Genomic DNA, 24,762 nt, shown 5'->3' with positions numbered 1-24,762 from the left:
AAACCGCATTGTCTGACAAAGAACTCATATCTAGAATATACATGGAAATTTCAAAACTCAACAGTAAAATATAAACAATCCAATTACAAATTAGGTGAAACACATAAAGAAGCATTTCACTTAAGACAATATACCTTAGGGAATAAGCAAGTGAAAAGATATTCAACATCACTAGCTGTTCTGGAAATGTAAACTAAGACCATCATGAGATACATAATCAAACACCCATAAGAACAATTAAAATAAAAAATATAATAATGATAAATGCTGATAATGGTTCAGATAAGCTAGATTTCATACATTTCTCATAAGAATGTAAAATGGTATTCCCATTCTGGAAAGTAGTTGGACAATCTCTTACAAAACTAAACATACACTTACCAATGATCCAGCAACTGCCCACACAAAACCTATACAAAATTATTCACAGCAATTTTATTTGTTTTTTTAAATTGTTTTAGTTTTGTCATTTGGCATCATTTTATTATAAAGGACAGCAATAAAGAACCAAATGAAGGCATCCATAGAGCAAGATCTGGGAGGGTTGCCCTCATGGTAGCCTCTAGACCACCCAGAAGCTCCCTGAAGCTTCTCCAGATGTTTGGGGGGGGGGGTTAATTTATTTTTTATTTTTTTATTGGAGTTCAATTTGCCAACATATAGCATAACACACAGTGCTCATCCCGCCAAGTTCTCCCCTCAGTGCCCATCTCCCCTTCCACCACCCCTTGTTCGTTTCCCAGAGTTAGGTGTCTCTCATGTTTTGTCACCCTCACTGAATTTTCAATCATTCTCTCCTTTCCCCTTTATTCCCTTTCACTAATTTTTATATTCCCCAAATGAATGAGACCATATGATGTTTGTCCTTCTCCAATTGACTTACTTCACTCAGTATAATACCCTCCAGTTCCATCTACGTTGAAGCAAATGGTGGGTATTTGTCGTTTCTAATGGCTGAAGAATATTCCATTGTACACATAGACCACAGCTTCTTTATTCATTTATCTTTCGATGGACACTGAGGCTCCATCCACAGTTTGGCTATTGTGGACATTGCCGCTATAAACATTGGGGTGCAGGTGTCCTGGCGTTTCACTGCATCTGTATCTTTGGGGTAAATCCCCAGCAGTGCAACTGCTGGGTCGTAGGGCAGTTCTATTTTTAACTCTTTGAGGAACCTCCACAGTCTCTTAACTCTTTGAGGAACCTCCTTCAATCTCATTGTTAGTGTACAGTTTTCCAGAGTGGCTGCACCAGGTCACATTCCCACCAACAGTGCAAAAAGGTTCCCCTTTCTCCACATCCCCTCCAACATTTGTTTCCTGCCTTGGTAATTTTCCCCATTCTCCCTGGCGTGAGGTGGTATCTCATTGTGGTTTTGATTTGCATTTCCCTGATAGTCAGTGATGCGGGGCATTTTCTCATGTGCTTGTTGGCCATGTGTGTGTCTTCCTCTGTGAAATTTCTGTTCATGTCTTTTGCCCATTTCATGATTGGATTGTTTCTTTGCTGTTGAGTTTAATAAGTTCTCTATAGATCTTGGATACTAGCCCTTTATCTGATAGGTCATTTGCAAATATCTTCTCCCATTCTGTAGGCTGTCTTTTAGTTTTGTTGACTGTTTCTTTTGCTGTGCAAAAGCTTTTTATCTTGATTAAGTCCCAATAGTTCATTTTTGCTTTTGTTTCCCTTGCCTTTATGGATGTATCTTGCAAGAAGTTGCTGTGGCCAAGTTCAAAAAGGGTGTTTCCTGTGTTCTCCTCTAGTATTCTGATGGATTCTTGTCTCACATTTAGATCTCTCATTCATTTTGAGTTTATCTTTGTGTCTGGTGTAAGAGAATGGTCTAGTTTCATTCTTCTGCATGTGGATGCCCAATTTTCCCAGCACCATTTATTGAAGAGACTGTCTTTCTTCCAGTGGATAGTCTTTCCTGCTTTGTCGAATATTAGTTGACCAGAAGTTGAGGGTCCACTTCTGGATTCTCTATTCTGTTCCATTGATCTATGTGTCTGTTTTTGTGCCAGTACCACACTGTCTTGATGACCACAGCTTTGTAGTACAACCTGAAATCCGGCATTGTGATGCCCCCAGCTCTGGTTTTCTTTTTTAATATTCCCCTGGCTATTCGGGGTCTTTTCTGATTCCACACAAATCTTAAGATGATTTGTTCCAACTCTCTGAAGAAAATCCATGGTATTTTGATAGGGATTGCATTAAATGTGTAAATTGCCCTGGGTAGCATTGACATTTTCACAATATTAATTCTTCCAATCCATGAGCATGTAATATTTTTCCACCTCTTTGTGGCTTCCTCAATTTCTTTCAGAAGTGTTCTGTAGAGTATAGATCCTTTACCTCTCTGGTTAGGTTTATTCCTAGGTTATCTTATGCTTTTGTGTGCAATTGTAAATGGGATAGACTCCTTAATTTCTCTTTCTTCAGTCTCATTGTTAGTATACAGAAATGCCACTGATTTCTGGGCATTGATTTTGTATCCTGCCACACTGCCGAATTGCTGTATGAATTCTAGCAATCTTGGGGTGGAGTCTTTTGGGTTTCCTATGTACAGTATCATGTCATCTACAAAGAGGGAGAGTTTGACTTCTTCTTTGACAATTTGAATGCCTTTTATTTCTTTTTGTTGCCTGATTGCTAAGGCTAGGAGTTCTAGTACTATGTTGAATCACAGCAATTTTATTTTAATAGCCCAAAACTGAAAACAATTAATATGGTGAATGATTGAACTACAGCACATAAAAACCATGAAATCTCACTAAGCAAAAAAGGAGTCAACTATTGATACATGGAAAGTAGAATGGACCTCAGAGATGTTAGGTTTAATGAAAAAAAAAAAAAACAATCTCAAAAGGTCTCATACTATATGATTCTATTTCTGTAACATTCTTGAAATAACAATTATAGAAATGGAGACTAGTGGTTACCAGGGGTTATATATTGGGGGGAGGTGTCCATGGCAGAGATATGGGTATTATTACACAGGGCAGCAGTAGGGAGAGCTTTCTGGTGATGAAACAGTTCTATATCTTGATTGCAGTGGTGCTTACACAAATCTATGTGTGATAAAATAACAACTTTACACATACATTATACTAATGTCAATTTCCTTGCTTTGATTTTTAAGTATGATAATTACATAAGTTGTAATCATCAAGGGAAACTAAATAAAAGCTATACAGGAAATTCTCTGTACTATCTTTGCAACTTATTATTATTACATAAAAATAAAAAGCTCTTAAAAAAAAAAGAAGGTAATGACTCTTAAGGTCCAAACTTGATAGTATAGAATCCAGTAATCCCCTTTTTTAATGGTGCTACTTCAGACAGGTCAATGTATAGCTTTCAAATAGTATTTTTAAATTTTTTTCAGCTTTTGTGGGTCAATTTTGGATTAGGTTGTTTCATGAACTAAGCTGTGGAGCCTAGAGTATGGAAAATAATTATTTTAGTAAGTACCTTATTATGCTATTTGGCAAGTGATTTAGAATTTAGTCTTTTGTTAATCGATCTCTCACGTTAATTACCCTCAGCTGTTTTTTTTAATCAGTTATATTAAAATCAATTTTGTTAGGAACTAATTTTGCATCTTTTTGGATATTAGCAAAAGATGAAGCATGAAACATGAAATGATTTATCTTTCCTCTAATATACAAAATGTACCAGAAGAGTCATGGGCAACCTTCCAAAGAAGTACTGTGACAATGCACAGTAAAACCGTATTCTTGGGCAACTGTAACATACACATCTATTTCAGCCATATGCATTGGCATATAAGCACCCACTCCATTACTATATCTTGTATTTCCCTATGAAATATAAAAAAAATTAATCTTTCTATATTCCCCATGTTACTTTTTTTTTTTTTTAAGGCAGAGGTATTGCTCGGAGGTGGCAGGAGAGGCGTCAGGAAAAAGTGACCTTTTTTTTAACCATGCTCTTAAATAATACAATAAAAATACAAAAAGTATTATTAAACATCACATGAGCATCTCTCTTAAAAATTAATATATACCAAAAAATCAATATTGTATGTCTTAGTTTTCCTATCTACCAAATTGGGAGAGAAGGTAGTATTGGTACCCTTCATGATAATATCAAAATAATAGAAAGAAATCACAGCATGAATAGAGTAGGAATTTTTTGGAAAATTAAAAAAAAATCAGCTTAACTTTTCAAGGCAAATTATATTTTTAAAACTTACAACTTACTGCTGTCAAACAACTTACTGCTGTCAAAGCATACCATATATCCACTGAACATGTTTCTTATTTGTAGATTTTGGTAAAATTCTGGTCATTACATGACAGGCCCCCACTGTGTTCCCATACATAGTACAGCTCTTTGGACAAGTACAGGCAGTTTGGATTTGGCTACTAATAAAAGTCTAGAGAGTAGAATAAAGGAATCTCCACTATACATTCCTTTGACTATATGGCATTTTGAAACAAATGGCTTTTTCCGAAAGAAAAAAATGTTAATATTACTAAGCAACACAAAATGTTATAGAAGAGATATAAAGAGACTTAACTTGAAAACTGAATTATTTGAGAGGATGTCAAAGTGTTCTGAGTTGTGGCATCTTTGAAATTTTTATCTTCTAGTTTTAGACTTACTCCCAACACTTAAAAATAGTTGTTTTTTCTGAAATTCTGAAAATCCTTTTTCAGTGAGAAGGCAGAGAAGCCAGAGTTATGAGTGAACTCTCTTAAGAATTTTTTTTAAAAACTCCTAGAAAATGGCAGACTATCCTCATCTCATTTTGTTGTCTCCCCAAACTACAATGAGGAAAAAGAGAAGGAAAGGGTGGGTAATTGACAAATTGATGAAAGAACCTAGCATGGGAAAGGCTGAGAACCAAGCCAAATTATACAAATCCAAAGGACAAGACCTACTTTGAATTTTTCAACAGCAGCACTGGAAGGAGGACAACAGTGGATCAATACCTTCAAGCTTCACAAGATAAATTATTTACTCACTAGAACTCTGAAATTAAAAGGGAGATTCCTCAAAACACTAAAAGAAATGTCAGTGCCAGGTAACTATAAAGTCAGGGTAGAAAGGAGATAAAAAGGACAAGAGGCAGAAAGCTCCTAAGGAAGTAGTTTGATTCCCATTCTACAAAACGACACCTTCTCCATCCGGGCAGAAAAGTAGAGGCTTATGTTCTAGGGGTTTATTCTCTGGAGAGTGTAAAAGAGAGCAAGACTGCAGGCTGAGTACCATGCTACAAGCAGGGGGATTAAATTATGTTATGCAACTAAGAAATGCTAAGATCCCTGGTCATCTTTTCTTATTTGGCTCCAGAAACACACAATTAGTGCATAAATTCTAGGCAAGAGATTTCAACATTGCTCAGACTAGAGCAGAGATCTTTAACATCTACAAAGGTACTAACATCATCGGCTCCCCAACACATACTCCCCACCATTATCCCGTCTTGATAAAATTACCCTGTCTTGATAAAAACCCTCAACAAAATAAGGATAGATGAACATACCTCAACACCATAAAGGCCATAGAGGAAAGACCCACAGCTGATATCATCATCAATGGGGAAAAACTGAGCTGTTTTCCTTTACTGTCAGGATCAAGACAGGGATGTCCACTCTCACCATTATTATTTAACATTGTAGTGGAAGCCTTAGCCTCAGCAGACAACGAAAAGAAATAAAAGGCATCAAAATCAGCAAGGAAGAAGTTAAACTTTCACTTTACACAGACAACATAATACTCTGTAGAAAACCCAAAAGACTCTACCAAAAAAAATTGCTAGAGTACATGAATTCAGCAAAGATGCAGGATATAAAATCAATATACAGGAATCTGTTTCATTTCTATACCTCAATAATGAAGCAGCAGAAAGAGAAATCAAGGAATCACTCCCACTTACAATTGCACCAAAAACCATAAGATACCTAGGAATAAACCTAACCAAAGAGGTAGAAGATCCATACTCTGAAAACTATATAGGACACTGATGAAAGACTGAAGAGGACACAAAGAAATGGAAAAACATCCCACGTTCACGGATTGGAAGAACAAACATTGTTAAAATGTCTATACTGCCCAAAAGAATCTACACATTTAATGCAATCCCTATCAAAATATCACCAGCATCTTTCACAGAGCTGGAACGAACAATCCTAAAACTTGTATAGCCAAAGCAATTGAATAGCCAAAGCAATCCTGAAAAAGGAAAGAAAAGCTGGATGCATCACAATTCTGGACATCAAGCTATATTACAAAGCTGCAGTCATCAAGATGGTGTGGTGCTGGCATATAAACAGACACATAGATCAATGGAACAGAACAGAAAACCCAGAAATGGACCCACAACTATACAGTCAGCTAATCTTCAACAAAGCAGGAAAGAGTATGCAATGGGAAAAAATCTCTTCAACAAATGGTGTTGGGAAAACTGGACCGCTATATGCAGAAGAATGAAATTGGACCACTTTCTTACACCACAACCAAAAATAAACTCAAAATGAATGAAAGACCTAATGACCTTGGCCATAGCAACTCCTTACTAGACACATCTCTGGAGACAAAGGAAACAAAAGCAAAAATGAACAGTTAGGACTTCATCAAGATAAAAAGCTTCTGCACAGTGAAGGCAACAATCAACAAAAGTAAAGGCCATCTATGGAATGGGAAAAGGTATCTAAAAATGACATATGGGTTAGTATCTAAAATCTATAAAGAACTTAAAAAACTCAACACCTAAAAAAACAAATAATCCAGTTAAGAAATGGGCAGAAGACATGAAGAGACATTATCCCAAAAAAAACATCCAGATGGCTAACAGACACATCGGAAGATGCACAACATCACTCAGCATCAGGGAAATACAAATCAAAACCACAATGAGATATCACCTCACACCAGTCAGAATGGCTAAAATCAACAACTCAAGAAACAACAGATGTTGGTGAGAATGTAGAGAAAGGGGAACCCTCTTACACTGTTGGTGGGAATGCAAACTGGTGCAGCCACTCAGAAAACAGAATGGAGGTGCCTCAAAAAGTTAAAAACAGAACTATGCTATAAATGAGCAGTTGCACTACTAGGTACTTACCCAAAGGATACAAAAGTACAAATTCAAAGAAACATATACTCTGATGTTTATAGCAGCATTATCAACAATAGCCAAACTATGGAAAGAACCCAAGTGTCCATCCATGAGGAACAGATAAGGAAGATGGGGCATGCATATGCATGTATGTATGTATGTAGATATATAGATATATAGATAGATAGATAGATAGATAGATAGATAGATAGATAGATATAGATATTTATAGATATAAAATGAAATACTACTCAGCCATAAAAGGAATGAAATCTTGCCATTGGCAATGATGTGGATTATGCTAAGTGAATTAAGTCAGAAAAAGACAAATACTACCATGATCTCAGTCATATGTGGAATTTAAGAAACAAAACATATGGGAAGAGGGGAAGATAGGGAAACAAACCATAAAAGACTCTTAGCGATAGAGAACTGAGGATTGATGGAGGGAGGTGGGCGAGGGATAGACTAGATGGATATTGGGTATTAAGGAAGGCACTTGTCGTGTTGAGCACTGGGTGTTATTTATATGTGATGAATCAATAAATTCTGCTCTTGAAGACAATATTACACTATGTGTTAACTCACTAGAATTTAAACAAAAATTTGGAAAAAAAAACAAAAGCAAATTACCCTGTGTGAAGCTGGTTATGTCTTCAATTTTGCAGAATTCATTCAGATTTTGCCCATTGACTTCCCTAGAATGGGGCTCTTATAAATGCTGTAGGAAAGCAGAAATTAGACCATTATTGTTCAGCTTCTCTCTTCCAAGGAACCTTCATGTAACTGTAGCAATACTGTCTTTTCTTTATATAGCCAGGTTTATGAGTGCTATTTAGCTTTTCAAAATTAGACAATCTGCTGTCTAGTGATACTCCTGGAAGAGGGTAGTAAAATGTTCTCTGCTAACATCATTGAGTTAATGAAGAATGAGTCTTTGCTGATTATCATTTGTTTCTCAGGTATTATCTGAACAGTCACAAAAGCATTGCACAGTTTAGTTAAAATGACCCAACATTCAGGTGTGAATAGAATTCATGAGTATTATCAATGGAAGATGCGTTGTTTCCCTTAAATAGGAATTCCTACTTTAAAGATTTAAGGTTCCCTACATTTAGACTTATTTATATTTATTTAAAACTGATCTAGTCATTTTTCATTTTTCTTTAGAGACTAAAATAATTAAAGAATATATCTATTTTGCATTGTCTGTATAGAACACTGGTTTGTTGGGGCCACTTCTTTTTTTCTTTTTTCTTTTTTTTTTTTTTAGGCTTTATAGGTTAGATCAACTGTTCTTACATTTGATGGGCCTTTTCCTCTGTTTAAAACAAACTGCTTGGGGATCCCTGGGTGGCTCAGTGGTTTAGCGCCTGCCTTTAGCCCAGGGCGCGATCCTGGAGTCCCGGGATTGAGTCCCGCGTTGGGCTCCCGGCATGGAGCCTGCTTCTCCCTCGCCTGTGTCTCTGCCCCTCTCTCTCTATCTCTCATGAACAAATAAATAAATAAATCTTTAAAAAAAAAAACTGCTGAGGGGTGGCTCAGTTGGTTAAGCATCTCTCTTCAGCTCAGGTCATGATCCTGGGATCCTGGAAACGAGCCCTGCATGGGGCTCCCTGTTCAGTGGGGGGGAGTCTGCTTCTCCCTCTCCCACGGCCCCTCCCCTTGCTCGTTCTCTCTTCCTCACTCGCTCACTCTCAAATAAATATTTGAATAAAAAACAAAACTCCCAAAATCAAACTCCTAGATGATGAACATGTATATATACACACACATACATACTAAAACAATGCATTTACAATTTTAAAAATATAAATCTGTAATAATACTTCTAGACTACAAGGCATAATGAAATATTAAATTGCTTATATCTGCATTTATAACCAGTGTAAATGGAACAGCCACAAATGCAGGCTGTGTTGTACTGCTGACTCAAACTGCAAGCTTCACCTCTAGGCAGGTCCTTAAACGTAGTCAACAAACCAAGAAACAAAAGCACTTACCTGTTACTAGAACTGTAAGTGAAAGACGTAGCACTTAGCATGGCAAACAATGTAGTTACCATATGCTTCTGTTCCTATATCCCTGATCAATGGCTCGGATACATGAGATCCTCAGTTTTTTCTAATGGCATGTTAAAAAAAGGAAGAGAGTGGAGTGTGAGAGAACCCCTATTGTTTCAACACTGTACAATGTGAGGTCTGTGTCTTAAAGAAGTTGTACTTCTACTTCTCCCTTGTAAGTAGGAAAGCCTTCCAGAAACTCTTAAACTAAAAGGAATTTGTGATGTGCTTCAGCCCACTGCAGAGCTTCAACCAGATACTAAAGTTTGAAGTCTGATCTTTATACTAGGATCAGCTACATGCATGCGCACGTGTGTTTTTAAAAAAATTTTTATTCTCAGCTGTCAACTTTATATGAATCTCGGTTAGGCAAAGCTAACTACCTACAAGAGTATCACCACTGGACCAACCCCTAAGGTGAAGCTTTGGAGAGCCCAGCGGTGACTCTCCTAGGCAATGTTCTAACTACGGGAAAGGACTTAACCCAGAATGCCATAACCCACACCCCTTCCTCAAAGATATTTAAACTTCCCTGGGATTCACAGGTTATTTCACACCCTATTTTTCTAACCTTATTGCTCTGTTTAATGAACCTTCTCAAAAAAGTGGTAAGACTTTGCCTGAATTCTAGTTGTAAATTCCCCACAGAATTTTAACTAACAAAGACAGTTGGGAGGAAACAAGTGGACACCTACACATGGCAATGCCTAACCTAATCAAAAACATTTTAGAGATAAGCCCCTAAAGATAAGGGATACAGGCCAGAAGACAGGGAAGTCATGAGGCCATATACCTGGTTCTGTGTAGCTAAAGGAAACTCAAACAGGGCAGCTGGGTTGCTCAGTGGTTTAGTACCACCCTCAGCCCAGGGCGTGATCCTGGAGACCCGGGATCAAGTCCCAGGTTGGGCTCCCTGCATGGAACCTGCTTCTCCCTCTGCCAGTGTCTCTGCCCCTCTCTCTCTCTGTGTCTCTCATGAATAAATAAACAAAATCTTTAAAAAAAAGAAGAATTCAAACATAAGTTCTACACTGGAATGTTACTATGCCAGTAAATAGTAATTTACTATATTCATTTACAGAGTATCACTGCATAGTAATTCTGACTTCCATGCCTGCTTTTTTCACCTTTTAAAAAAGTTATTATTTGGGTAAACACTGGCATACAAGGTTACATTCATTTCACATGTACAACATAGTGATTCCACAAGTTTATCTCTTATGCTATACTCACCCCTCGTGTAGCCACCGTCTGTCACCAGACAACACTATTATAATACCACTGACTATACTCCTTATGCTGTTCCTTTTATTCCCGTGACTTATTCATTCCATACCTGGAAGCCTGTGTCTCCTACTCCTTTTCACTCATTTTACCCACCCTGCCACTCCTCTCTGGCAACCATCAATTTGTTCTCTGTATTTATAGGTCTGATTCTGCTGTTTGTTTATTCATTTGTTGTTGTTGTTTTTTTTAAGATTCCACATAGGAGTAAAATCATATGGTATTTGTCTTTCTCTGACTTATTTCACTTAGCATAACACTCTCTTGGTCTATCAAAGTCATTACAAGTGGCATGATCTCATCCTTTTTTATGGCTGTGTAATGTTCCATTGCACGTGTATGTGTGTGTATACATCACATCTTCCTTATCCATTTGTTTATTGATGGACACTTAGATTGATTCCATTATCTTGGCTATGGATGGTAATGCTACGTCAAAATAAAAAGCTTTTGCACAGTAAAGGAAACGATCAAGAAAACAACAAGGAAACCTACTAAAGAGGAGAAGATATTTAAAGAAAAAAAAACCAGAGAAGATATTTACAAATGATATATACAAAAAGAAGTGAATATCTAAAATATATGGAGAATTTATACAACCCAGCACCAAAAAAAAATTATACAACCCAGCACCTACAATCTGATTTAAAAATGGATAGAGAATCAGATGGCCAACAGACACATAAGATGGTCAGCATCACATCATCAAGGGCATGCAAATCAAAACCACAACAAGATATCACTTGCCATCTGTCAGAACAGCTAAAAAAATAAACAAAAAACCAAGAATCAAGGAGTGTTGGTGAGGATATGCAGAAAAATGAGCCCTCAGGCACTGTTAGTGAAAATGTAAATTGGTGCAGCCACCATGGAAAACAATATGGAATTTCCTCAAAAACTTAAATGCAGAAAAGACCACATGACCCAAAAACTCCATTACTAGACTTACCCAGAGAAAACAAGAACAGTAATTCAAAAAGATACTAGCCTATATTGTGTTTTGCTTTGTTTCATTTTCCTGCACCACTGGGTAATTTCACAAAGACTCAGAAATCACTAGTTCAGGAAGGACTTTACACTGCGAAACCTAAAAGGACTTAAGAGAAAACCTTCTTATGTGCCAAGCCATAGACAACAGTCGTCAGGAGACCGTCAAAGCTGGGGACACCGTTTTACTCCGGAACACGTGCACACTATCCGCTTTACCTCCGAGTTTCCTTGAGCCTTTCCCAGGCAGAGCTGTAACCGACTCCCTGACACCAGGCTCAGGGCTGGTTGTGTTCAGTCGGATTCAGCCACTTTGTGCTGCTGCTGCCTCTCTCCAGTCACTTCGCGGCCGTGCCCCAAGCACAGAGGCTATAGGAGAAGTCACAAACTCCCAACCACCTCCTCTCCAGCTTTGAAATCTGCTATTATGGGAACCAATTTTCTAAAACCAGAAAGTGCTAAAACTTTTATTGGCTTAAACTCTGCTTCTATCACCCAAGTTTATGCCTTAGAATTAAATTTATGTACCAGATTACCACACAAAAGAGAAAATACGTACAGACAATACATAAGTAAATAAGAAAAACTTACTGAGGATGCCATGTTCAGGGCAGCAGGGAAAGGGGGATGTAGTCAGCATAGCCATAGGTTTTTTTTTGGTTGTTGTTGCTGTTGTTTGTTTTTACTGTACCTTAATTTGCATAAAATATGCATTAAACCACTGAAGATAATATACATATATATTTAAGTCATCTGTATTAACATTTTCTAGATGTGTAAAAGTTACTATATAAAAAATGTTGGAAACAAGGCAGAACAAGTTACTTTAAAGCCAAAGTTTTAACAATTTTGTTTAATTATAATTTTCATCATTCCTAAATACATTATATCAGTTGCAAGGAAATTTTACTCTTTAATTTTTTTTTTAAGATTTTATTTATTTGAGAGAGTGAGAGCGAGAGAGAAAGCACAAGCAGGAGGAGGGGCAGAGAGACAGGGAGAAGCAGACTCCCCGCTGAGCAGGGAGCCCAATGTGGGTTCAGATCATGACCTGGGCTCAGATCATGACCTGAGCCGAAGGCAGTTGCTTAACCAACTGAGCCACCCAGGTGCCCCCCAAATTTTACACTTTTAGATGGAAAAGAAGTCTCTGCTTGAGGATTTCAACTTTAACCTGCAGTTTTCAAACACTAATATGGTTGTATGGCCTTTTAAAATCCTTTGGGTACAAGAATGATAAAATGTGGTTTTAGTTATTGGCATGCCTGTGCAACAAAGCATTTGGGAGATGTGACTGACAGGCCAGGAGTGTGTATAAAAGAAACCTATGCTTCTGTCTGCTTGGGTGACTTTATTAGCCACACCCTACTTATAAATTGTTAACTGTCATTCAAAGTAGCAGAGTGATGTTTTAAACAAGCTGGGTTATAATACCCCTGCTTCTTTTGTCTTAATGCCTGAAGGTAAATTCAGAAACTGCTCCTATGTTTTGGCTCATAAAAGCATCCATCTGGAAAAAAAAAAAAAAAAAAAAAAAACGAAATACAAACCCAAATAGCAAAGAGTAATGCAAAAAAGATTTATCACACTATGCCTATATATAAGTTGTATATTTAAACATTACAATTAGCTAATTCACCCTTCATTATAGTTCAGCTATTTCAGATTGAAGACAAAGAAAATAATTTTATTAATTGTTGGTAGGTTTTGCACCAGTATTTTAAAATACTATTAATATATACTAAATTAAAAATGCTGCTAATACCAATAACTTCATTGGAGACCTATGGTGAAAAAAATCTGTTTTAAAGCATACTGTATTTTATTAGAAATGCCTAACTTTACATTAAAATATTAAAATAGATGCAGAAAAATATATATTCACATTATACTTTTTTTAAAGATGTTATTTATTTATTCATGAGAGACAGAGAGAGGCAGAGACACAGGAGAGGGAGTAGCAGGCTCCCTGCAGGGAGCCCAATATGAGACTCCGTCCCAGGACCCCAGAATCACGACTTAAGCCCAAGGCAGACACTCAACCACTGAGCCACCCAGGTGCCCCTCACATTATATTTTTCTAACTGTATAATTTTGAACTGAAATAAGGGATTAAAAACAAGTGTTGGGCAACCCCCCTACAGCCTAGGGCGTGATCCTGGAGACCCAGGATTGAGTCCCACACCAGGCTCCCTACATGGAGCCTGCTTCTTCCTCTGCCTGTGTCTCTGCCTCTCTCTCTCTCTCTGTGTCTCTCATGAATAAATAAATAAAATCTTTAAAATAATTAAATAAATAAATAAATAAATAAATAAATAAATAAACAAACAAGTGTTACAGTTTATTGGCTTCTTAATAATATTCTAAATATTTACTATTAAGTATTAGATTTAATTTTAACTGATCTTAATAAAATATGAACTATTGAAAAAATACAAATTGTACAGAGTACAGTATAGTCAATGAAAATCCCTCATAATCCCATTCTTTCCTGACCAAAAACCTTACTTGCAACAAAATAACTTTTGTGGTCTAAATTTCAATAAGGTAATAATTCAAATGTCTAGCTTTTAGGTAAGTAGTAAAGGTTTTAATTCTTTACCATAAATTGAATTCTGGTCAGTGTTCAAACTATGAGGTAAAGATGTTTTCAGCATGATTGTTCAGTAACTTAGTATTTAATAGTGACACTTCTAATTTTTCATATCTGAATGCATATGAAGGATATGTCAATGGATGGAGGCAACCTTAAGCAATATTAGGTAGTTTAGTCTTTGTCCGTGAAATCAACTGGAGGATTACTGGGCTTTTCTTTTTGAGGTGCAGCAAACCACACAACTATGTCTCAGGAAGCCTATTTATCTGACAAGTAAGAAAAGATAAACACCTGTAAGTTGATGTTTAAAGCCTAAACTAGTTTTGAAGTAACAAGAAAGGGAAAGCTAACGGTTCAAATTTCAGTCACTTTTCATCTAAACCCATCAATGTGTGCACTGGGCCATTAATTATGTGGCCCAGCACAAAATGATATGTTAGTCTTCCCTTTTACTCTAGGATGACAGCTGTGAGGTAAGATTTTAGTTAGGGAGAAAGAAAACTATTTCAAATACTTTATTCATGGGTCCTACCAAAGTCATGAATGAAACTAAATTCTAATTGAGGATCAAACCAATTTTTTTATTGATCACTCTGGTAGAACCAAAATTAAATTCAAGAGATGATCTAAAACCTAGGATTCTCATGGACCTAGCTTTCCCAGGTTAATGAGATATTCCATCTCGCTTTGTTCTATAAATAGCCACATGGTAAATATTTTAGACTTTGTGGGCTATAGTTTCTGTCACAACCACTCAACTCTGCCATTGGGCAAAATAAGCCATAGAAAATATGTAAATGAATGTCAAGGCTGAGTTCCAATAAAACTTTACTGTGGGCACCAAAATATAAATTTCATGTAAACTTCATTTGTCACAAAACATTATTTTTCTTTTGACTTTTTTCCAACCATTAAAAAATGTAAAAATCATTCCTAGCTTCCAGGTTGCAGAAAAACAGGCAGCGTACTGGATTTAGCCTTGTCATAGTTTAGCAACCCTTGTTTTAATATGTTATTTTGATTCTTGTTTTATGGACTTATTTCTGTGCTTCAAAGGGAAAATGTGTGACTGAGAATTTTTAAAAAATTCTCAGTTAAAGTATATATTAGCATCTTCATCTACAATATTAAATAAATTCCTGTTGTTTATATGCTACCCAAGTTGGTGATATTCTGGTACAGCAGCCTAAGTAGAATAAGACAATAATAGGAAACTGTATTTTTGACTACTTGATGAATGTAATACACCCAGATGATCCAAACCTATAAAGATTTTAAAAAGTTATCTTGGCCCCTCCTGCCCTCTTAAAAGTAGAAAAACCAATTTCTCATAAAATGATTAACAGTAAAAGTTACCATCAAATCTCATAGAAAGTTACATATAAAAAAAATAAAGAGGGATCCCTGGGTGGCGCAGCGGTTTGGCGCCTGCCTTTGGCCCAGGGCGTGATCCTGGAGACCCGGGATCGAATCCCACGTCGGGCTCCCGGTGCATGGAGCCTGCCTATCCCTCTGCCTGTGTCTCTGCCTCTCTCTCTCTCTCTCTGTGACTATCATAAATAAATTTAAAAAAAAAAAAGAAAATTTTCATTAAAAAAAATAATAATAAATAAAGAGCAGAATAATTCCCCTATAATGAAAGCACTCTAGAAAAACATGCCCACAAGTACGTGAAAACTGACCCTAATATTCTAAACTAAGTTTAAATAAATTAACACAATGACAGAAGTTATGAAAGAACCACATAAATCAGTCTTAGAGAAATTCAAAACTGAGGTGATTAAAGAAGTAAGATTTCTTAGAGATGAAAGAACTATGAAAATAATTAGAAATAAAAAGGAAAAAAATAATTTCAGAAGTAGAGCTTAAACTAGAAGTATCACAAGACCAAATAAGCATACTGCCTCAAAATAACTAGAAATTTTAAAGGAGAAGACGCTTGAAACATAAAAAATAACTGAAAGAAATTATCAACAAAATAAAAAGGGCAACTTACAGGAGAAAATATTTGCAAATCATTTATCAGAGAAGGGGTTAATATCCAAAATATATAAAGAATTCATACAACTTAATAGCAAAAAATCATAAACTATCCAGTTAAAAACGAGAGAATCTAATAAGGTGCTCATCATCATGAATCATCAGGGCAATGCAAATCCAAACTACACTGAGATGTCACCTTACACCTATTAGAATGGCTATTTTCAAAAAGACCACAAATAACAAGTGTTGGTGAGGATGTGGAGAAGAGGAAACCCTTGTGCACTGTTAGAATGTACATTGATGCAGCCAGTAGAGAAAACACTATGAAAGTTCCTCAAATAATTAGAAATAAAACTACCATATAATCCAGCAATACCACTTTTAGGTATAAATTCAAAGGAAGTGAATTTAGGATCTTGAAGAAATACCTGCACTCTCATGTTCACTGCAGCATCATTCACACGGCCAAAAAACCTGTGTCCATCATTTGATCAGTGGATAAGCAAAATGTGATATATATACATGCAAAGACATCCACACAATGGAGTGTTATTCACTCATAAAGAATGAAATCATGGCATTTGTGACAACAGGGATGGACCTTGAGGGCACTATACTAAGTGAGATATTTCAGACAGAAAAGGATACATACCTTACAAACTCACGTATATAGACTCCTGAAAGAAAAAGAAAGAAGAAAGAAAGAAAGAAAGAAAGAAAGAAAGAAAGAAAGAAAGAAAGAAAGAAAGAAAGAAAGAGAAAGAAAGAAAAGAAAAGAAAAGAAAAGAAAAGAAAAGAAAAGAAAAGAAAGAAAAGAAAAGAAAAGATGGGCATATGAATATAGAAAACAGATTAGTAAAAAAAAAAAAAAAGAAAGAAAGAAAAAGAAAACAGATTAGTGGTTGCCTGAGGCAGGAGTTGGGGAGTGGATGAAATGGGTGAGGTCCAAAAGTACAAATATCCAATTATGAAATGAATTAAGTCATGAAGTTGTAATGTACATGATGACTATAGTTAATAATACTGCATTGCATTTTAGAAATTAGCTATAAGAGTGGATCTTGAAAGTTCCCATCACGAGAAAAAACTCATAACTACGTATGGTGATGAATGTTAACAGGACTTATTCTTGTGATTGCAAAATATGCAAGTACTGAATCATTATGTTGTACATCTGAAACTAATATAAAGTTATGTCACTTACACCTCAATTTACAAAGTGTATATTTTGAATGACATTTATTGAATCTGGAAAAAATACAAGTGAAAGAAGAAAAAAAAAGCAAAAAAGATCCAACATGTGTATTTTAGAAGTTTCTAAAGAAGGAAACTGAAAACAATAGAATAGAATATTTTAAAACTCTAAAGAAAATTTCCCAAATAAAAGATTTTATACTACAAAATGAAAGGACATATCACATATCTAGGAAAATCAGCCCAAGTTGGCCAATATCAAGACATATTCTAATCAAATTCTTAGAAACAAAAAAATCCTTTGGACATTAATATGAAAACACTGAATCCTTTTTAAGAGAATAAAATGAGATTATAATCATTTTTTGATAGCAACAGTTTTTTTTCCAGAGCACAATATAGTAATATATTTAAGATACTCAGGAAAAGGAAATGTTAGCCAAAGATTTTATATACAACCTAAACAACCTATTCCCATGAATCATTCCTAGGAAATCTACTAGAGAAAGAAATGCAGACAATTAAAATGACTAAAGACATCTACATAAGGACTAGTATTAAGCATTATAAACTATCAACTTATAAAACTAAATGATGAAGCCAAAGCAATCTTGAGAAAAAAGAATAAAGCTGGACATATCTTAATTCCAGATTTCAAGATATACTACAAAGCTAGCATACAAAGAATGACACTGTACCACTTTCTTAACAGCATACATAAAAATAAACTCAATATGGATGAAACTTAAATGTGAGACCTGAAATCACAAAATTTCTGGAAGAAAACATAGACAGTAATGTCTTTGACATTGGACTTAGCAATTATTTTTGTAGATAGATCTCCTCAGGCAAAGAAAATAAAAGAAAAATTAAAATATTGGGAATATACCAAAATAAAAAGCTATTGCACGGCAAAGGAAACCATAAGCAAAATGACAAAACAACTTATTGAATGGGAGAAGATACCTGCAAATGATATATCCAAAAAGAGGTAAATATCTGCAATATATATGAAGAACTTATACAACCTAACACCAAAAAACCCCAAATAATCCAATTAAAAGATGGAGAGAAGACTTCGAAAGACATTTTTCCAAAGAGGATAGAGGTGGCCAACAGACATATGAAAAGGTGTTCAACATTACTCATCATCAGGGATATGCAAATCAAAGCCACAATAAAATACCACCTTACACCTGTCAGATGGCTAAAATCAAATAGACAATAACAGTATTGATGAGGATGTGGAGAAAACAGAACCCTGTGTGCTTTTGGTGGGAAAGTAAATTGGTGCAGCCACTATAGGAAACAGTACCAAGGTTCTGTAATTTAATAAGAAATTACAGATAGATGGATGCCTGAGTGGCTCAATCAGTTAAGCATCCAACTCTTGATTTTGGCTCAGGTCATGATCTCAGGGTTGTGGGATCAAGCCCCATGTGGGCCCCAATTTCAGCATGGAGTCTCTTTGTTCCTCTCCTTCTGCTCCTCCCCCGCTCATGAACAAATGCTTGTTCTCTCTCTCTCTCTCTCTCTCAAATAAATAAATAAATAAAATCCTTAAAAAAAAATTAGGGGCGCCGAGGTGGCTCAGGTCGTGATCCCAGAATCCTGGGATCAAGCCCCACATCAGGCTCCCTGCTCAGTGGGGAGTCTACTTGGGCTTCTCTCTCTCTTTTTCTCCCTCTGCTCCTCCCCCACTTGGGTTCGCTTTCTCTGTCTCTCAAATAAAATCTTAAAAAAAAATTAAAGATAGAATTACCATATGATCTAGTAATTCTATTGGGTATTACTCAAGAAAATGAAAACAGCAATTCAAAAGAATATATGCACCCGTATGTTTACTGCAGCAGTATCTACAATAGCCAAGTATGGAAGCAACCCAAGGGCCCACTAAAAGATGTAGTGTATATATACAAGGAATATTATTCAGCCATAAAAAATATAATCTTGCCATTTGCAACAATATGGTTGAATTTAGAATGTATTATGCTAAGTGAAATAAGTCAGGCAGAGAAAGACACATACTGTATGGCTTCATGTATATGTGGAATCTAAAAAAACAAACAAATGAACAAACAAACCAAAACCAGAAACAGACCTAATAAATGCAGAGAACAAATTGGTGGTTCCCAGAGGGGAGGAGAATGAAGGAATGGAGTAAAGATTATTGAAAGGTATAGGCTTAAAAGAAAAAAGAAAGAAAGAAAGGTACAGACTTTCAGTTATTGAATGAAAGTCTTGGGCATGAAAGGTACAGTATAGGGAATATAGTCAGTATAGGAAATATACCATAATAGTGTTGTATGTTGACACATGGTAGCTATACTTGTGGTGAGCATAGCATAACCTATAGACCTGTCAAATCAATATTCTATATACTTGAAACTAATGTAACATTCTGTGTCAATTATAATTTTTTAAGAAATAAAATCTTGGGGCAGCCCAGGTGGCTCAGTGGTTTAGCGCCACCTTCAGCCCAGGGTGGGGTCCTGGAGACCTGGGATCAAGTACCACGTCGGGCTCCCTGCATGGCGCCTGCTTCTCCCTCTGCCTGTGTCTCTGCCTCTCTCTCTCTCTCTCTCTTTCTGTGCCTCTCATGAATAAATAAATAATCTTTAAAAAAAATCTTGCCATTGCAACAACATGGATGGAGCTAGAGTATAATGCTAAGTGAAATAAGTCAGAGAAAGACAAATACCATATGAGTTCACTCATGGGGAATTGAAGAAACAAAATAGATGAACAAAGGGGAAAAAAAGACAAACCAGGAAACAGATTCTTAACTATATAGAGCAAACTGATGGTTACCAAAGGGGAGGAAGGTGAAGGGATGGGTGAAATAGGTGACGGAGATTAAAGAGTACACTTAACATGATGAGCACTGAGCAATGTGTAAAATTACTGAATCACTACATTGTACACCTGAAACTAATATAACACTGTATACTAACTAGAGTGGAATTAAAATTAAAAACTTAATAAAAATTTTTTTAAAAAGCTAAATGATGTATAACCAGTCACAAAAGGACAAATCCTATATGATTCTACTCATACAAAGTACTGCAAGTAGTCTAAGTAGAAAGGTGGTTGCTGAGCAGAGGAGACTGTTGTTTAATGGGGGTAGAGTTTCAGTTTTGCTAGGTGAAAAGGTTCAAAAGCTCTACTGCAAAACAATGTGAATACACTTAACACTAATAAACTATATACTTAAAAATTGTTGAGGGACGCCTGGGTGGCTTAGCGGTTCAGTGTCTGCCTTCGGCCCAGGGCATGATCTTGGAGTCCCAGGATCAAGTCCCACGTCAGGCTCCCTGTGTGGAGCCTGCTTCTCCCTCTGCCTATGTCTCTGCCTCTCTTTGTGTATCTCTCATGAATAAATAAATAAAATATTTTTAGAAAATTGTTGAGATAGTAAGTCTTTAGTTACATATTTTTTACCACAATAAAAAAACCTATAGTTATAAGGGAAGGCATAACCCAATACAACTATCAAAAAATGTAGGGAGAATGAGAGAAGTACAATAAAAGAAAAATAAACATAATGATTCCCCGTTAGATACTGGCCAGAAGTAAGAGACGACTTCAAATCTGACATTAGAGAAAAAGGATAAAAAGGAAAATGGGCTTGGAGCCAATACCAATATTGCTCACAGAAGCACGACAGTGCTCCCCTAAAAAAAGATAGGTGTCAAGGGTATTATATGAAGGTATACATATAAATCTAATTATTAGAGTAAAAACAAATCTTCCCAAGTATTAAAAGTTTATATACACATTAAATAAGGCAGATAACCTAGTCCTTATGCATGTGTGCAATGAAACCTGAAAAATTTGAGGTCAAACATAAAGATCATATCAATAAGTGTAAATGAATTAAACTCATTTACAAAAAGATAAAGTTTGGGACACTTGGGTGGCTCAGCGGTTGAGCGTCTGCCTTCAGCCCAAGGCATGATCCTATGATCCTGGGTATCAAGTCCCACCTCAGGGCCCCTCCCCTGCATGGAGCCTGCTTCTCTCTCTGCCTGTGTCTCTGCCTCTCTCTCTCTCTCTGTGTGTGTCTCTTATGAATAAATAAATAAAATCTTTAAAAAAAAACGACAAAGTTCAGATTAACTAACAAAGCAAAATCCTTGACTATGCTGCATACAAGGTGGATACACTCTCAGGGAGGAAGAGTGGAGGGATACAGGGAGAAGGAAAAGGAGAGACTGATTCAGAAAGATTAAAAATAAAAGGATAAATTAGATGTGGACAAATGCAATTAAAAGAAATGGGACGTCACACTTTGACAACTCATAAGGTAGAAGTCAGACCGAAAAGAAAAACAAAGGACACTTCATGATGCTAAAAGATGCAATTCCTAACGAAGACGTAACAGTTCTGAAAATTCCAAACAACATAGCAAGAGCCATCATTAAGCAGAATACTTTCAATTTAAGAAAGATCAAGTGGCCAAAAAATTAGAGAGAATGCAGAACACCTAAACAACGTAATCAGTAAGTTAGATCTTTTAGATCTAAAACTCTGAACTCAGATAATGGAGGGTTACCTTTTAGTAAATGCACATGGAAATACGCAGGAAAATCAGCCAAATCTTAGGCTATATACAGGTGAAACTGCAATAACCCTGTCAATCTGAGGAAAATAGAAATGATACAGGAAATTGTACTATGACCTTTCTGAAGGAATGAAATGAGAAATGAATAATAAAATAAAAACTAAAAGACCCGTTGAGGTGCATGGCTGGCACAGTAGTAAGAACATGCAATTCTTGATTTTGGAGTTGTAAGTTCAAATCTCACATTGGGTGTAGAGATTCTTTTTTTAATTAAAAGTCCTGTTGCCTGGAAACTTGAAACATAGTATTGAATATTCTTAGATCAAGTTAAATTGCAGAATTTCTTAAAAATAAAAATAAAGAAATTCTAATGTATCAAAATCTCTGACTTACCACAGGAAAATTTATAATATTTAAGTTATATTAAAAATGAAATTCAAAGACTCATACAGGACTTAAAAGCTAAGAAACAACAACAAAGCAATCTTCTACCCCCCCCCAAAAAAAAGACAGAAGGGAAGACTGAATAAAGGTAAAGCAGAAATTAACACTAGAATTTCTTTCTAGCATTTAATTTCTAGAAATTGAAGCTAGAAAACAGAAAAATAAGCAGAATAAATCCAAATTTGGTCATTAAAAAAATCATCATCATAGACAAAAAGGAAGGACACACAAATACATAGAATAGACATGACAAATGGGGAATGATGATCAAAACAGAAGAAACAAAGTATCATAAGAGACTGTTGTACAGAATTCTGCGAATAAGTTTGAAGACTTCGTTGGAATGGATAATTTCTAAGAAGACTATAATTTATCTGACCAACATTAAGTCTTAAATGGCAAGTTACCATAGAAGAAAATAGAAGAACTAACATGCTCTCCCCTTACACTAAAATACCTCACCCCAGTAGGAAAATTCTACTAAACATGTAAAAATCAGGGATACCTGGGTGCCTCAGTGGTTGAGCAGCTGCCTTCAGCTCAGGGCGTGATCCTGGGGTCCTAGGATCGAGTCCCATATCAGATTCTCTCTCTGCCTATGTCTCCACCTCTCTCTCTGTGTTTCTCATGAATAAATAAATGAAATCTTTAAAAATAAATAAACATGTTAAAATCAGTATCTCAATAGCAGTTAAACTTTTCCAGACCATTAAAAAAAGGGCAATTTCAAAGGTCCTGTTATATGAGTAAACCATTGATTTTGTAACCATTGATTTTGTACTTCAGACCATTCTCACTTACGAATATCATTCTAACAACTCTTAAAATGAAACATTAGCAAATGGAATCCAACAGAACATTTTAAAAAAATCATGACCAAGTTTGGTTTATTACTATTTGCAAGAATGATTTTACATTAGGAAATCCATTAATTCGGGACACCTGGGTGGCTCAGTGTTTAAGCATCTGTCTGCCTTCGGCTCAGGTCATGATCCCGGGGTCCTGGGATCGAGTCCCACATCAGGCTCCCTGTAGAGAACCTGCTTCTCCCTCTGCCTATGTCTCTGCCAATCTATGTCTCTCATGAATAAATAAAATCTTTTTTTTTAAAAAAAGGAAAGCCATTAATTCACTATATTCATAGAACTAAGAAGTAAAACCTTATGATCTTTTCCACAGAGAAAGGGCATTAGGCAAAATCACTCTCCCTGAGTTAACTTATAAATTTAATACCATCAGACATCCCCCTGCCCGTTATCAACAAGTTACTTCAAAATTCTTTAGAAAGATAAATAAGCAAGAAAAGCTGGAAAATCCTGCAAAAGAAGAATGAGAGGGATCTGGTCTCACAGACATTTAAGGATACCTTAGAGAAAGACTCTATAATTAAAAGTATTATATTGGTATCCCAATTGGACAGAGTAGACAATCCCTATAGAAATTTAGTATGTAGTAAAAAAAAAAAAAAGAAATTTAGTATGTGGTAAGAGCAGTTCAAATCAGTGAGGTAAAGATTATTTCAACTTTTTAATAAGTGGAGTCTAATAAAGTGGAAGGACTTCACTGCATTTGTTAAAATATAATTGGACTCACTCCTCACACCATAATGAATTCAAGAAGGATAAAGGATTTAAATCTAAACCATGTAAACATTAGAAAAAACATGGGTGAAGTCCAGTATAAGCTGGGAATTAAGGAAACTTTCTAAAGAAGAGTCATAGGCAAAATGGATCCTCCAAAGATGTCCATATGTGAATCCCTAAAACCTGTGAATATGCTATGCTACACAGCAAAAGAGACTTTGCAGACGTTATACCAGAATTCTTTAGATTGGCAATTTTATGACTATGTTTCATAATTTTTAGAAACATATGTGTGTGTGTATATATAAATATATATATTTCCCAGAGTTAGGTAAAAGCCAGAAGGTAAAGGGAAAAGTGACAAATGTAATAACCTGAAATTAAAATATTTTACAAGGAAAAAAACAACATTAAGTAAACTTTTAAGATATGACTAATGGCAATTGGAGAAGGACAAACCATTATATGGTCTAATTCACTTGGGGAATATAAAAAATAGTGAAAAGGAATAAAGGGGAAAGGAGAGAAAATGAGTGGGAAATATCAGTGAGGGTGATGGAACATGAGAGACTCCTAACTCTGGGAAACAAACAAGGGGTGGTGGAAAGGGAGGTGGGCGGGGGGATGGGGTTACTGGGTGACGGGCACTGAGGGGGGCACTTGATGGGGTGAGCACTGGGTGTTATGCTATATGTTGGCGAATCGAATTCCAATAAAATATATATATATACACACAAAAAAGATATGGTTAATGGAAAAATATTTGCAACTTCCATGAATAAAAATTTAATGTCTCTAGGGGTGCCTGGTGTCTCAGTTAAGCATCCAACTTTTGATTTCAGCTCAGGTCATGATCTCAGGATAGTGAGACTTAGCCCCACATCAGGCCCTGTACCGAGTATGAAGTCTACTTAAGAGTCTTTCCTTCTGTCTTCCCACTGCTTGTGCTTTCTCTCAGATTTAAAAAAAAA

General features: G+C 36.0%; 1 protein-coding gene across 11 annotated transcripts in view; it reads left to right on the top strand.

Annotated features, from left to right (window-relative positions):
- The window catches only part of WDPCP (WD repeat containing planar cell polarity effector), a 426,161-nt gene that overhangs the window by 312,306 nt on the left and 89,093 nt on the right, over positions 1-24,762 (top strand). The gene's annotated exons all lie outside the window — the stretch shown is intronic.

Source organism: Canis aureus, chromosome 11 (assembly GCF_053574225.1).
Source record: "Canis aureus isolate CA01 chromosome 11, VMU_Caureus_v.1.0, whole genome shotgun sequence".
NCBI lineage: Eukaryota > Metazoa > Chordata > Mammalia > Carnivora > Canidae > Canis > Canis aureus.
This window is presented reverse-complemented; position numbering and strand designations above follow the sequence as displayed.